The 12,361-nt window shown below is 42.7% G+C and overlaps 1 pseudogene; it reads right to left on the bottom strand.

Moving 5' to 3' along the window:
- Positions 1-11,476: 11,476 nt before the first annotated feature.
- On the bottom strand, positions 11,477-11,595 carry LOC145398892 (5S ribosomal RNA; annotated as a pseudogene).
- Between the last annotated feature and the right edge of the window lie 766 nt (positions 11,596-12,361).

The following is a 12,361-nucleotide window of genomic DNA, read 5'->3' as shown; positions in this document are numbered from 1 at the left end:
ATTTGAATGCAAGATGGTGCACCTCCTCACTGTCGTAGGAATGTGTGAGAATTTCTCTGTATCACTTTGGACACCTGGGTTGGAGGAAGGGGTACTGTTGAGTGGCCTCCAAGGTGACCTGACCTAACGCCGTGTGACTTGGCAGTTTGGGGGATGATCAAAGAAATAGTTTACAAGACAAATCCTAGAAGTCTTCAAGAATTGAAACAAAGAGTAACAGCAGAATTTGACGACTTAAAAATGATGAGTTGAGAAGAAGACTTTGCCAGTGAGTGTGACTAATGGCTGCCAGTTCTGTTTAGGAGAAGGTCATCTTGTACATTTGATTGAACTTGATTTGTAACTGACGATGTACACTTTATTTAGTTGAAATATAATTGGTGTACACTTTATTTAGTTGAAATATTACTGTTAATATAATAATATTTTGGCCCACCCTATATAAGAATAAATAAGTATAATGTATATATAACAAATCCGGACCATTTTATATCTATCTATCTATCTATCTATCTATCTATCTATCTATCTATATATATATATATATATATATATATATATATATATATATATATATATATATATATATATATGTATGTATGTATATAACACCGCTCAAGCAGTCCTCAGTTCTCATATTAAAATGGTGTTTATTATTAATTAACATTTTTTATGTGTCCTTCATAAATAAGATTTTTCTTACACAAGCACGAAGGAACGAAAGGCCATACCTTGAGTGACAATCTGTGCCGTCACGCCCCGCCTGGCGACTCAGTACGTGTGGTGTCAGTCAGCAGCCAAAGTTACCTGCATACTTTCCTTATGACGCCACACACCCAACTGCCTGGTTTAGACAGCACAGCACAAGTACTACTAAGCTGGTTTAGACAGCACAGCACAAGTACTACTAAGCTGGTTTAGACAGCACAGCACAGGTACTACTAAGCTGGTTTAAACAGCACAGGACATGTACTACTAAGCTAATGGACTTGGCACTTGAGTATCAGGCATTGTGCTGTATATCCCGTGTATGAAGATATTCACTGGTTAGAATAAATATTTCGTACACATTGAAAATAATGAAAATAATAATAAAAATTATGTTAAAATGCCCAGTTAGAATAAAATGATCAGACAATATTTTAGTGATGGCAAAAACAGCATGGTGACAGATTCGTTTGTCTGGGAATTGTCTTAGTGACGACTTGAGCTGCCTGGAACCCCTGTCTGACTCACTTCTTCATTTCTGCAACATTCGCGGCCTTTCCTCCAACTTTCGCTCTGTTGAGCACCATCTCTCCTCCTCTAAACCTCACCTTCTCTTTCTAACTGAGACTCAGCTGTCTGAGGCAACTGACAGCAAACCTTTTTCTGTATCCTCATACTTACTCTATATTCATTTCAAAGCCAAAGGTGGCTGTTGTGTATATATACGCAACGACTTATCTTGCTCTCGTGTTCCTGAACTCGATTCTTCTGATTTCTCTACACTCTGGCTTCGGCTTTCCCGTCATTCTCTGACTAAATATATCTGTGCTGGTTACTTATCCCCTAATTCTACTGACTATCAAAAATTCTTCGACTATCTTACTTCTACAATGGAACACATTCTATCCATTTCTCCTTTCTCTGAAATCTCCATTTTAGGATATTTCAATGTTCACCACCACCGTTGGCTCTCCTCTCCTTTCACTGATCCACCTGGTGAACAAGCCTACATCTTTTCTATCCTTAATGACCTAGAGCAGCTTGCACAGCACCCTACCCGTATCCCAGACCGCCTTGGAGAGAGCTCCAACATACTTGACCTCTTTCTTACCACTAATCCTTCTGCTTACATTGTTAATCTTTACTCTCCGTTGGGCTCCTCCGATCACAACCTTATCACCTTAACCTGTCCTATCACTCCGGTACGGCCTGTGGACCCTCCAGGGAAACGTCGTCTGTGGCATTTTGGAGCCGCAGATTGGGAGGCCCTCAGGCAGTATTTCTTTGATTTTCCCTGGAATGATTATTGCTTCCATGGCCGGGAGCCATCTGGGTGTGCCTCGAGCATTAAGGAGGTTATTCTCTCGGGAATGGAAGCATACATTTCTTTCTCATATCCTTTGTCTGACGCAAGAAAGCCTTGGTTTAATCACGCTTGTTCTAATGCTGTCCACAACAAGGAGAGAGCCTACAAAAGGTACTGGAGCCAACCCACCCCTGAATCACATCATCTTTACGTTTCTGCCCGGAAACGCACTAAGTCTGTTCTTCGCTCTGCTAAAAATAATTTCATCCTTACTAAATGCTCTCAGATCTCTAACTCGAATTCTTCCCGCTCCTTCTGGCACCTTCCCAAAAACCTTTCTAACAACTTTACCTCATCATCCTTCCCTCCTCTTTTCTACTCTGATGGTTCTGTAGCTATTTCTTCTACTGATAAAGCAGATCTCTTCGCACAGACTTTCTCCTCCAATTCCACCTTAGATGATTCCAGTGCTGTTCCTCCATCACTTCCCCCCTCTGACTTCCTCATGGCTGACATTAAAATTTCTTCAGCTGATGTATTTTCTGCCATCACTGACCTCAGTACTAACAAGGCATATGAGCCTGATGGAGTCCCTCCTGTTGTTCTCAAGAACTGTGCTTCTGTGCTTACACCCTGCCTAGGCAAACTCTTTCGCGTTTGTCTGTCAACTTGTACCTTTCCTTCTTGCTGGAAGTTTGCTCTCATTCAGCCAGTCCCAAAGAAGGGTGACCATTCCCAGCCCTCCAACTATCGTCCAATTGCTTGAACGTCCTGTATTTCAAAAGTTTTTGAGTCAAATCTCAATAGAAAAATTTTAAGGGATCTTTCCTATCACAACCTTCTTTCTGATCGTCAGTACGGGTTCCGTCAGGGACGCTCCACTGGCGATCTTCTCACCTACCTTTCAGACTCATGGTCATCCTCCTTTCGGGACTTTGGCGAAAGCTTTGCCACTGCACTTGACATCTCAAAGACTTTCGATCGAGTCTGGCATAAATCTTTAATTTCCAAACTGCCCTCTTACAATTTCTATCCTTCTATCTGTGGTTTCATCTCTAGCTTCCTTTCTGGTCGTTCTATAGCCGCTGTTGTAGACGGCCATCGTTCTTCTCCTAGATCTATCAACAGTGGTGTTCCTCAGGGCTCTATCCTATCACCAACTCTCTTCCTTTTATTCATTAATGACCGTCTAAGCTGTACATCTAACCCTATCCACTCATACACTGATGACTCCACCCTTCACTTTTCCATTCAGTTCCTGCAACGTCCATCTCAGCAGTTACTTCAACAAAGAAAGGATGAGGCTATGGCACACCTAATATCTGATTTGGCTCGTATCTCTGACTGGGGTAAAAATAATATGGTTGTTTTTAATGCATCTAAGACTCAGTTCTTACACTTATCAACCCGACAAAATCTTCCACAGGTATACCCACTAATGTTTGATAATATCCAGCTTAATCCTGCATCATCCTTGAACATGCTTGGGGTTTCATTTGCTCAGGACTTATCTTGGAAAGATCATATTACATCTCTTGTAAAATATGCTTCCAAGAGATTAGGTGTGTGAAGCCGACTCCGTTCTTTCTTTACCCCTGCACAATTGTTGACTCTATACAAGGGTTTTATCCGCCCCTGTGTGGAGTACAACTCTCATGTGTGGGGAGGCTCCCCACATACAGCCCTTCTCAATAGGGTGGAGTCAAAGGCTTTTCGTCTCATTAACTCTCCTCCTCTTACTGACTCCCTTCAACCTCTGTCTCTTTGCTGCACTGTTGCATCTTTATCTCTTTTCTATCGCTACTTTAATGGTCACTGCTCCTCTGAACTGTCTGCATGCATTCCTCCATCTCTACCACGGGCGTGTAGCACCCGTCTAGCAGCAAACTCTCATCCCTTTTCTGTCCAACTCTCTAATGCAAGAGTTAACCGTTATTCCCAGTCCTTCATTTATGGAACAGGTCAACTCTGGAACGTCTCACTCTGTATTTTCTGCTTCCTATGATCTCCAGTCTTTCAAACGCAGTGTGTCCAGGCATCTCGAAATGATCGGATCTTGAATTTGGCTCTCTCTTGTATTCTGTTTTTCTCTTGGAGGGAACTGTTATTGCGGGCTCATGGCCTTTGGTTCTTTCTTCCTCGCATAATAAAAAAATTGTCTGTCTGGGAATTGTCTTAGTGGGAAGTAATGGCCTGCCTGGGAGTTGTCTTAGTGGGACTAAACCGTTTCCTTTTTTTTTTTTTTTTTTTTTTTATTCGCGTCCCTCTAATAAACCCAAACGTATTGTTGCGGACATTGCTAAGGCTACACACCATCACGATAAACAACGAGTCACTCAGCAATGACATTTTAAATCCATTAATGTGCTGTTGCGGTCATTGCTATGGCTACACATCATCACGATAATTGACTCACTCAGCAATGACATTTTAAATCCACTAGTGCCACCTTCGGAGGCTAATAAAGCTTTCAGCGTAATTTTGTCGTAGTTGGTAATTGTTGAGGTAAAACTGGAGTGATATTGTTGTCCGCAGTGGACACCACAGGTTGAGTGTCCCTCCTGTGTATGCACCACAGCCCATTGCTGGCTGAAATATTGCTTTTGCTTTCTCGAAATTAAAATATACCATTTGTTGCCAGCCCCTGGAAAGGAGCAGGAGCACAGGAGGAGGGAAAAGGAAAAGAGAAAGCAAGAACAGCGAAACAAGGAGGCGCTACGCAAACAGATTGAAGAGGAAGACCGTCTCAAGCTGGAAGAAAAAAGGAGGAAGCAGGCGGAGAAAGAAAAGAAAGAAGCATTAAGGAAACAGAAAGAAGCAGAGAGAAGGAGGAAAGAAGAGGAAAAGAGAGCAGAAAGAAAGAGTGCCTCCCCACAGAAGGGTGCCTCCCCACAGAAGGGCGGGCTGGGCGGCTCACCATCTGCCAGTCCTTCCTCCAGCCCCAAAAAGTAACAGCAGCGTCCAGTCCTGCCCCGTGTGTTCCTGCCCTACCCCTACCCCCCAAGACAACCTGCCCTGCCCCTGCCCCCCCAAGACAACCTGCCCTGCCCCTACCCCCCCAAGACAACCTGCCCTGCCCCTACCCCCCCAAGACAACCTGCCCTGCCCCTACCCCCCCAAGACAACCTGCCCTGCCCCTACCCCCCAAGACAACCTGCCCTGCCCCTACCCCCCCAAGACAACCTGCCCTGCCCCTACCCCCCCAAGACAACCTGCCCTGCCCCTACCTCCCCCAGACAATCTGCCCTGCCCCTACCCCCCCAATACAACCTGCCCTGCCCCTTCCCCCCCAAGACAACCTGCCATGCCCCTACCCCCCCAAGACAACCTGCCCTGCCCCTACCCCCCCAAGACAACCATCCCTGCCCCTACCCCCCCAAGACAACCTGCCCTGCCCCTACCCCCCCAAGACAACCTGCCCTGCCCCTATCTCCCTCCCACTCCACCAAGACAACCTGCCCTGCCCCAACCCCACCACCCCACCAAGACAACCTGCCCTGCCCCTACCCCCCCACACAACCAAGATAACCCGTACTGGCCTTGGCGCCCCCCCAGTGGGGCCGGGGGTATAAGGCCCCTGAGAAAGAGACACGGCCTGTATGCACCACCGCTGCATCAGGCTGGCGATGGATACACTCTCTCTCTCTCTCTCTCTCTCTCTCTCTCTCTCTCACATATTGGTCGTGTAAACAACACACCAGGTGGGGGATGAGGGGCACCTGTCTATCTGTCTATCTATCTATCGCCAGAAGCCTTAATCCCGTAAGGGGTGGCCACAAACAAATCTCCTCCATGTCGCCCTGTCCCCCGCCATTTCACTAACCTGTTCCCAGCTCAACCCTCCCCCTCTCATCCCTCCATCTCATCCTTGGCCTCCCTCTCCACCTCACTCACATACACTTTCCTTGTCAGTCTCTCGCTCTCCATCCTCTCCACATGGCCAAACCACCTCAATGTGTTTCTTCTAACATCATCATCATCATCATCATCATTTCTTTATTTCGTAATACAGTATACATATTCAGATTACATAATATTACATAACCCAAAATTCCTGAGGTCAGTGTACAGTACAGAACATACTTGACGATAGCATGTCCTTCCGAAAGATGGTTTCTGGTGGTCCCTTAAAAGATATATACATAGGCTACTATACACACATGTATACATATGCATACATATACGTACACACTCATATGCACATACTATATATAAAACATCACATCACTGCTGCTCTCTTAGGGCCATGAAAACTATAATTAATGATATAAAAAGCTTACATATTAGACTTTAAAACACAATACAAAATATATAAAAATATATAACATACAGTGCTAAGACAAAAAATATAAAGATAAATATAATCATTAGAAATATCTGCGAATTATAAAACCAGAAAATTTATATAAGCATGTACTAAGAAATAAGACAAAATAGCTGTTACAATCTAATAAAATAATAATAAAAAGCCACATATGATTGTACTAAAGAATTATCAAAAACAAAAATTCTAAAATATGAGCAATACTAAAAGTGGAACTAAAAAAAATATATAAAACGATTATATACAGTATATCTATCTATCTATCTATCTATCTATCTATAATGTGGGACAAAAAAATCATGCTGGCATTAAGCTAATAGCCATAAAACCTACAAGGAATGCGTCTGTTCTCATGTCTTTGTATCCAGTTAATCCAAGAGATCAAAATATTCAGCTCTTCATGAAAACTAGTAACTTTATATACATCTTTAAAGTGTTTAAAAAGTTATTGCACAAAAAATATCTTCTTGATAAGTGGGCTATTAATGCTAAAGACAGGGTTTATCAACCTTAACAGCCTCTTACAGTATCTGGCTTGGACTAGTGCAGTGTGAGGCCTGAGCAGCAGTGGATTACACCCAGCTGCAGTGATGGGACTGCTGGCAAACATCGGTACCTTACAAATGTACTGTAATGATTTGCTAAAAGGATTCTCAAAAGCTGGAAAATTTTTTGAGTTAAAAGAGGAATCATGGTTCCATAATGGAAGTCCGTAGTCTGGTAAACGCTTCCTGTCACATCCACATCCACACCACAACGATCCTTCACTTTCTCATTTGACAGTCTGTTTCTCCATGTGACTCCACATGCTTCTTTCAAATAACTCATTCCACTGCTTTCACTCTTGCCTTCTGTCCCTTCAACAAGGTCCAAGCTTCACTTCCATACGCTAGAATTGGTATCACAGTACTATCATGCGTAACTTTTTCACCTCTATGCTCTCTTCCCTGTCTTATCACTGCTGTCAAGGAACAATCAACCTTTCTTCCTTGTTGTACCCTTTCATGCACTTCACCCTCTAAACTTCCATCCTTACTCATCACACTAGCCAAGTACTTAAACGGACTCACGTTTTCCATTTCCTTCTCATCCAGCCTCACTGTACATTCAGTGACTTCATTTCTCTCGAAGACAATAACTCTGCTCTTCCCTACATTCATCTTTAGATTCCGTTCTTTACACACACTCCCAAACTCTTTCACCAAGCCTTGCAGCTCCCCTTCGTCATCACTTAACAACACAGTATCAGCTGCAAACAACAGTACAGGGAGTTTCCAAACACTGCCGTCTCTCATTAGGGCCACTCCAACATCCACTGCCCTACCTTGTAACTCTTTTATAACCCCATCCATATTCAGATTGAACAACAATGGAGACATGACACATCCCTGCTTCAATCCAACCTTCAAATAGAATTATTCACTCAGTTCACTATCCACACACACTGCAGCCTTAGCACCCTCATACATACTCTTCATGGCATTCAGCAACTTCCCATTTACCCCATATATTCTTAATACTTTTCCACAGTCCTTGTCTATCCACCCTGTCATATGCTTTTTCCAAATCCATGAAGGCTGCATACAACTTCTTTCGCCTCTCTAAAAACTTTTCTATTTAAGAACTAAGAATGAATATCTGATCTACACAGCCTCTTCCCTTCCAAAAGCCTCCCTGTTCTTCTCCGACTAATTCCTCTGTTATGTTTCTAACTCTATCAATAAGTATCCTACCATACACTTTTCCTATTACACTAAGAAGACAAATGTCACTATGATTACCACACACTTCTTTTTCCCCTTTTCCCTTGTATAGGGGGACCTGTTGAGAAACAATATACAATGAAAATTATATTTGGGTTTTATTTACACAAATTAAGACTATATATATATATATATATATATATATATATATATATATATATATATTGACTCCTTCAGTATAACATCATTTACATTTTATTGTGGGTAGCCAATTCTTTCATACGATTCTGGCACAAAATTTATGAAGGCCTTTACTGGTACAAAGTACAAAAAGTCTGCGATGCTAATAAATGGTGTGGGAGTGACAGGCGAGTGTGCAGTAAGAGACCTGGTGGTGGCGAGGGAGTTGGCTGTACCAATGGAGTCCTGTTCTCATGAAGTTAGTACTGTAGGCTTTCCAGCACCTGTGTCATCACATCACGGTATTCTATTGTCATTTATGTCCTTTTATTATATACATAGATTAAGACAGTAAATAACACTGACGCATGTATTAAAGTCCTTGATACATAAATAAACGTGTAACAAAGAGCAGCTGGGAAGCCTGCTTTACAACCGATGCCAATACGACTCCAAGGTTATGCTGGTGAGTCAAGCTTGGGTATTCTTGTCAGCGTAGCAGGCTTAATAATACCTAATTATATCTTAACATGGCACTTTATCTGTTGTGTGAGATTTGTGCAAACTTTGCCCATATAGATGTGATCTAAACAACGCACAAGAAAACATGACGTGTAGTGTACAAAATATATCTGGAAGGGATAACTGCCAGAAAACCTGCGGTGTGGACGAGAATACCAGCCATGATTTGTGCTGACGCTGTGCCCCTGCCACTGGCTGAGGGCAGGCTGTGGGATGCACCAATATATTTACCAGATTCCCCGCCATTATATACAGTATTTACCACTGATTCCCTGCCATAATATAATTACCACTGATTCCCTGCCATAATATATTTACCACTGATTCCCTGCCATAATATATTTACCAGTAATTCCCTGCCATAATATATTTACCAGATTCCCCGCCATTATATACAGTATTTACCACTGATTCCTTGCCATAACGTGCATCAGTTTGGCACCAACAACCGGGGACATCAGACCATGCAATCTCTTCCTCGTGTCCATCCTGCTCAAAACATTATATAAACCTTCGAATGTTCCCCTTGTAACAAAGATTTCTTCTTGCGGGAGGAACAAGAGACGTGGTAAGACTTACCTTGTATTTTCGTAGTGCTTTTAGTCCAAACAAAAGCCAGTTACGACAGGGCTTTGATGGCAAATGTGTTTGTGGCTCAAGAACCCTGGGATATCACACACAACCTACACCAGGCACCATATTCATCAAGTTGCTGGAGTGTCAGTTGCGTGTAAGAGTTAATATTGCATCATAACCAAGCCCTTCACAACCCAACAAGACGGTTTAACAACAGCCAGTGGCTGATTTACCAACAACTGTATTCACAGTCACACCCTGCAACGACTTCCTCTCGGCTCTATAAATCTAAAGGCAAAGAGAGAGAGAGAGAGAGAGAGAGAGAGGTGGAAGGGTTTAGCGGTGATCAATAAGGTGTCTTCTGAGGTCAATCAGATAATCAGGAGACAGCAGGACAAGCCGCACACACGTCATCGTACAGAAAGGGTTTAAGGTGAGTCATAATGACGGCAGCTGAAGAGGAAGCAATTCTGCTGACAACTGTACAGTATACACACAGGCAGTCTCTCTCTCTCTCTCTCTCTCTCTCTCTCTCTCCACACACACACACACACACATCAGATAAGATGACCTCATGAAATAAATGAATTTAAAATTATCACCAGATGATCATATAAACAAAAAAAAGATACAACTATGTATGGTAGTTCTGCCGGTAGATAATATGAAGGTAACATTTACGTCTCAAGATGACGACATGATTAGCAATATTATTACACATTTTATTACACCAATATTTCAATATAATAATCATTGAAAAAGTACATCAAGCAGTCAAGATGGGTGTCTACCTTGGGGAAGTTACTTTCTTCAGTCTGTATATAGACAAAAAAATACGCACCAAATAACAGGAGGTATAGAGATTAATAATATTGATACAAAGGCAGGATAATGACCAGACAAACTACACAACACCTGCAAAAAGAAGATAAAAAGAACACAGCCGGAAACAGCAAGTAACAGGTGACAAAAAAAAAAAAAAAAAAAAAAAAAACACGGCCGTACTCAAGGTGACTTCAGATTCTGCAACACTTATTCTTAGCGATATATTTTGCATATTGCATCAAAATATCTTGTGGTATGTTAGTGACGCAAACTATGTCTATCAAAACGACAAATATCACACAAAAGAACGCTCAGTTGTAAATCGCTCAGAAAGAAGTGCCAGCAAGCTGTGAATATCATGTAAAATATGGCCCATACAGTAGATATAAAGAAGAACAAATTCCAGTGTGAGCAGCTACAGCAACCAAACAGGTCTGTGTTGGCCAAGAACATAGACAAATGACTAAGGAAACAGTAACACAAGACGAGGCGTTACCAGACTGACTCACTGGGAAAAATCCATTGAGGTAAAACTAAGTAGGTAGGAACACACACACACACACACACACACACACACACACAGATTTATGGCATATAGACGTTGGTGTGTGCCTACAAGTAACCTATGAATGCATGTGTGGGAGGGAGGGTGAGTACGCGGGTGTTTGTGAGAGCATGAGGTTGTGTCCCTATGCAAGTGCGTGTGTGTGTGTGTGTGTGTGTATATATATATATATATATATATATATATATATATATATATATATATATATATATATAAAGTATCTATCTATCTATCTATATACATATAAATGTATATGGAGCCTTTGTGGTACAGTGGTAAAGTGTGCGTTTTCGTACACTGAAGAACGAGGGTTCGCGCCCCGCCAGGGTAATAAACTTTGAGAGCGTTCTTCTGGCCACGTACTGCTTGGCGGACATTAGGGGTGGTGTGGTTGAACCAGTGTCGCATACCATAAAGTATGCTTGCACCCAGTCGGCTTGCGCGGGCCGATTACACTTGGTTCACAGACTACACACACATCAAAGCCACTACAACATTACAATTACACTTACAAGCACTTCTCACCCTACATACAGTCTCTACCAGACAGCCTAAGCCACTTGGTAGAGATACATTGGCTGTATCGTCCCCACTTCGGTAGGGATAGGCCGGTCCTGCTGTGGACACTCAAACGGCTGATTATATTCATACATTCATTCATTGCCAGACGCCATGTATCCCAAACAGGGTGGCCAAGGGCCCAGAGTTAACTTTTACGGGGAGGGGCACTAATCCTCCACCAACCCCACTTGACACGTAGGGAGTTATGCCAACAGCATCTGGTGTTCCCAGGCGGTCACCCATCCAAGTACTAACCAGACCCAACGTTGCTTAACTTCGCTGATCGGACGGGAAGCGGTGTACTCAACGTGGTATATATATATATATATATATATATATATATATATATATATATATATATGTGTGTGTGTGCGTGCTAACTATATACACACATCTCTGTGTGTGTGTGTGTGCTAGTGCGTGCAAACCTTTAATGCATACATATGTGTCTGGTTGTGTGTCCGCGTGTGCGCGCGCGCATTAGGTCTGTGAGTGTCTGTGTGCAAGTGTGAGCGCGTGTGTATGCATGTATGCTAGGTCAAGAGAATTTTAATTCTCTTGACCTAGCATGTATGTATGCCCGAATGTGTACGTACTGTATGTGTCCATGCAAGCATGTTATTTCTGTGCTTATGCATGTATGCAGGTATATGTACGTGTGTGACTGAGTGCATGTGTGTGTGTGTGTGTGTGTGTGAGTCACCATGTGTGTGCACTTGCACGTGCATCTGTATGCCCCCGAGCTTGCGTGCACCCCGTCCCCCAGTTCTACTGACAAAGGATTTACAGACAATCATAGATGAATACATAAACAGACACATACAGTAAGTACAGCCGTCTCAGGAGTTTAGTTACTTCCTACCAACCCCTTCTCGCTCACGTGGCAACGGCGCACTACTCATGTTGGTAGAAGGCACACAGCAGAGATTTTTCTTAAGTAGTTTGATACAGTAAATCGACATATTAACATGCGGTTGAATGATCCACAGAGGATATAATATGGAATCCATGAGGGTATGTGGTTTTTCTTGCAGTATATACTGCCTTTGAAGAGGAAGTGGTGGCGAGGTGGAAGGGGTGGGGCGATAAGG

The sequence above is a fragment of the Coenobita brevimanus genome, chromosome 46 (genome assembly GCF_032717465.1).
Source record: "Coenobita brevimanus isolate Jiangsu-jjx chromosome 46, ASM3271746v2, whole genome shotgun sequence".
Taxonomy (NCBI): domain Eukaryota; kingdom Metazoa; phylum Arthropoda; class Malacostraca; order Decapoda; family Coenobitidae; genus Coenobita; species Coenobita brevimanus.
This window is presented reverse-complemented; position numbering and strand designations above follow the sequence as displayed.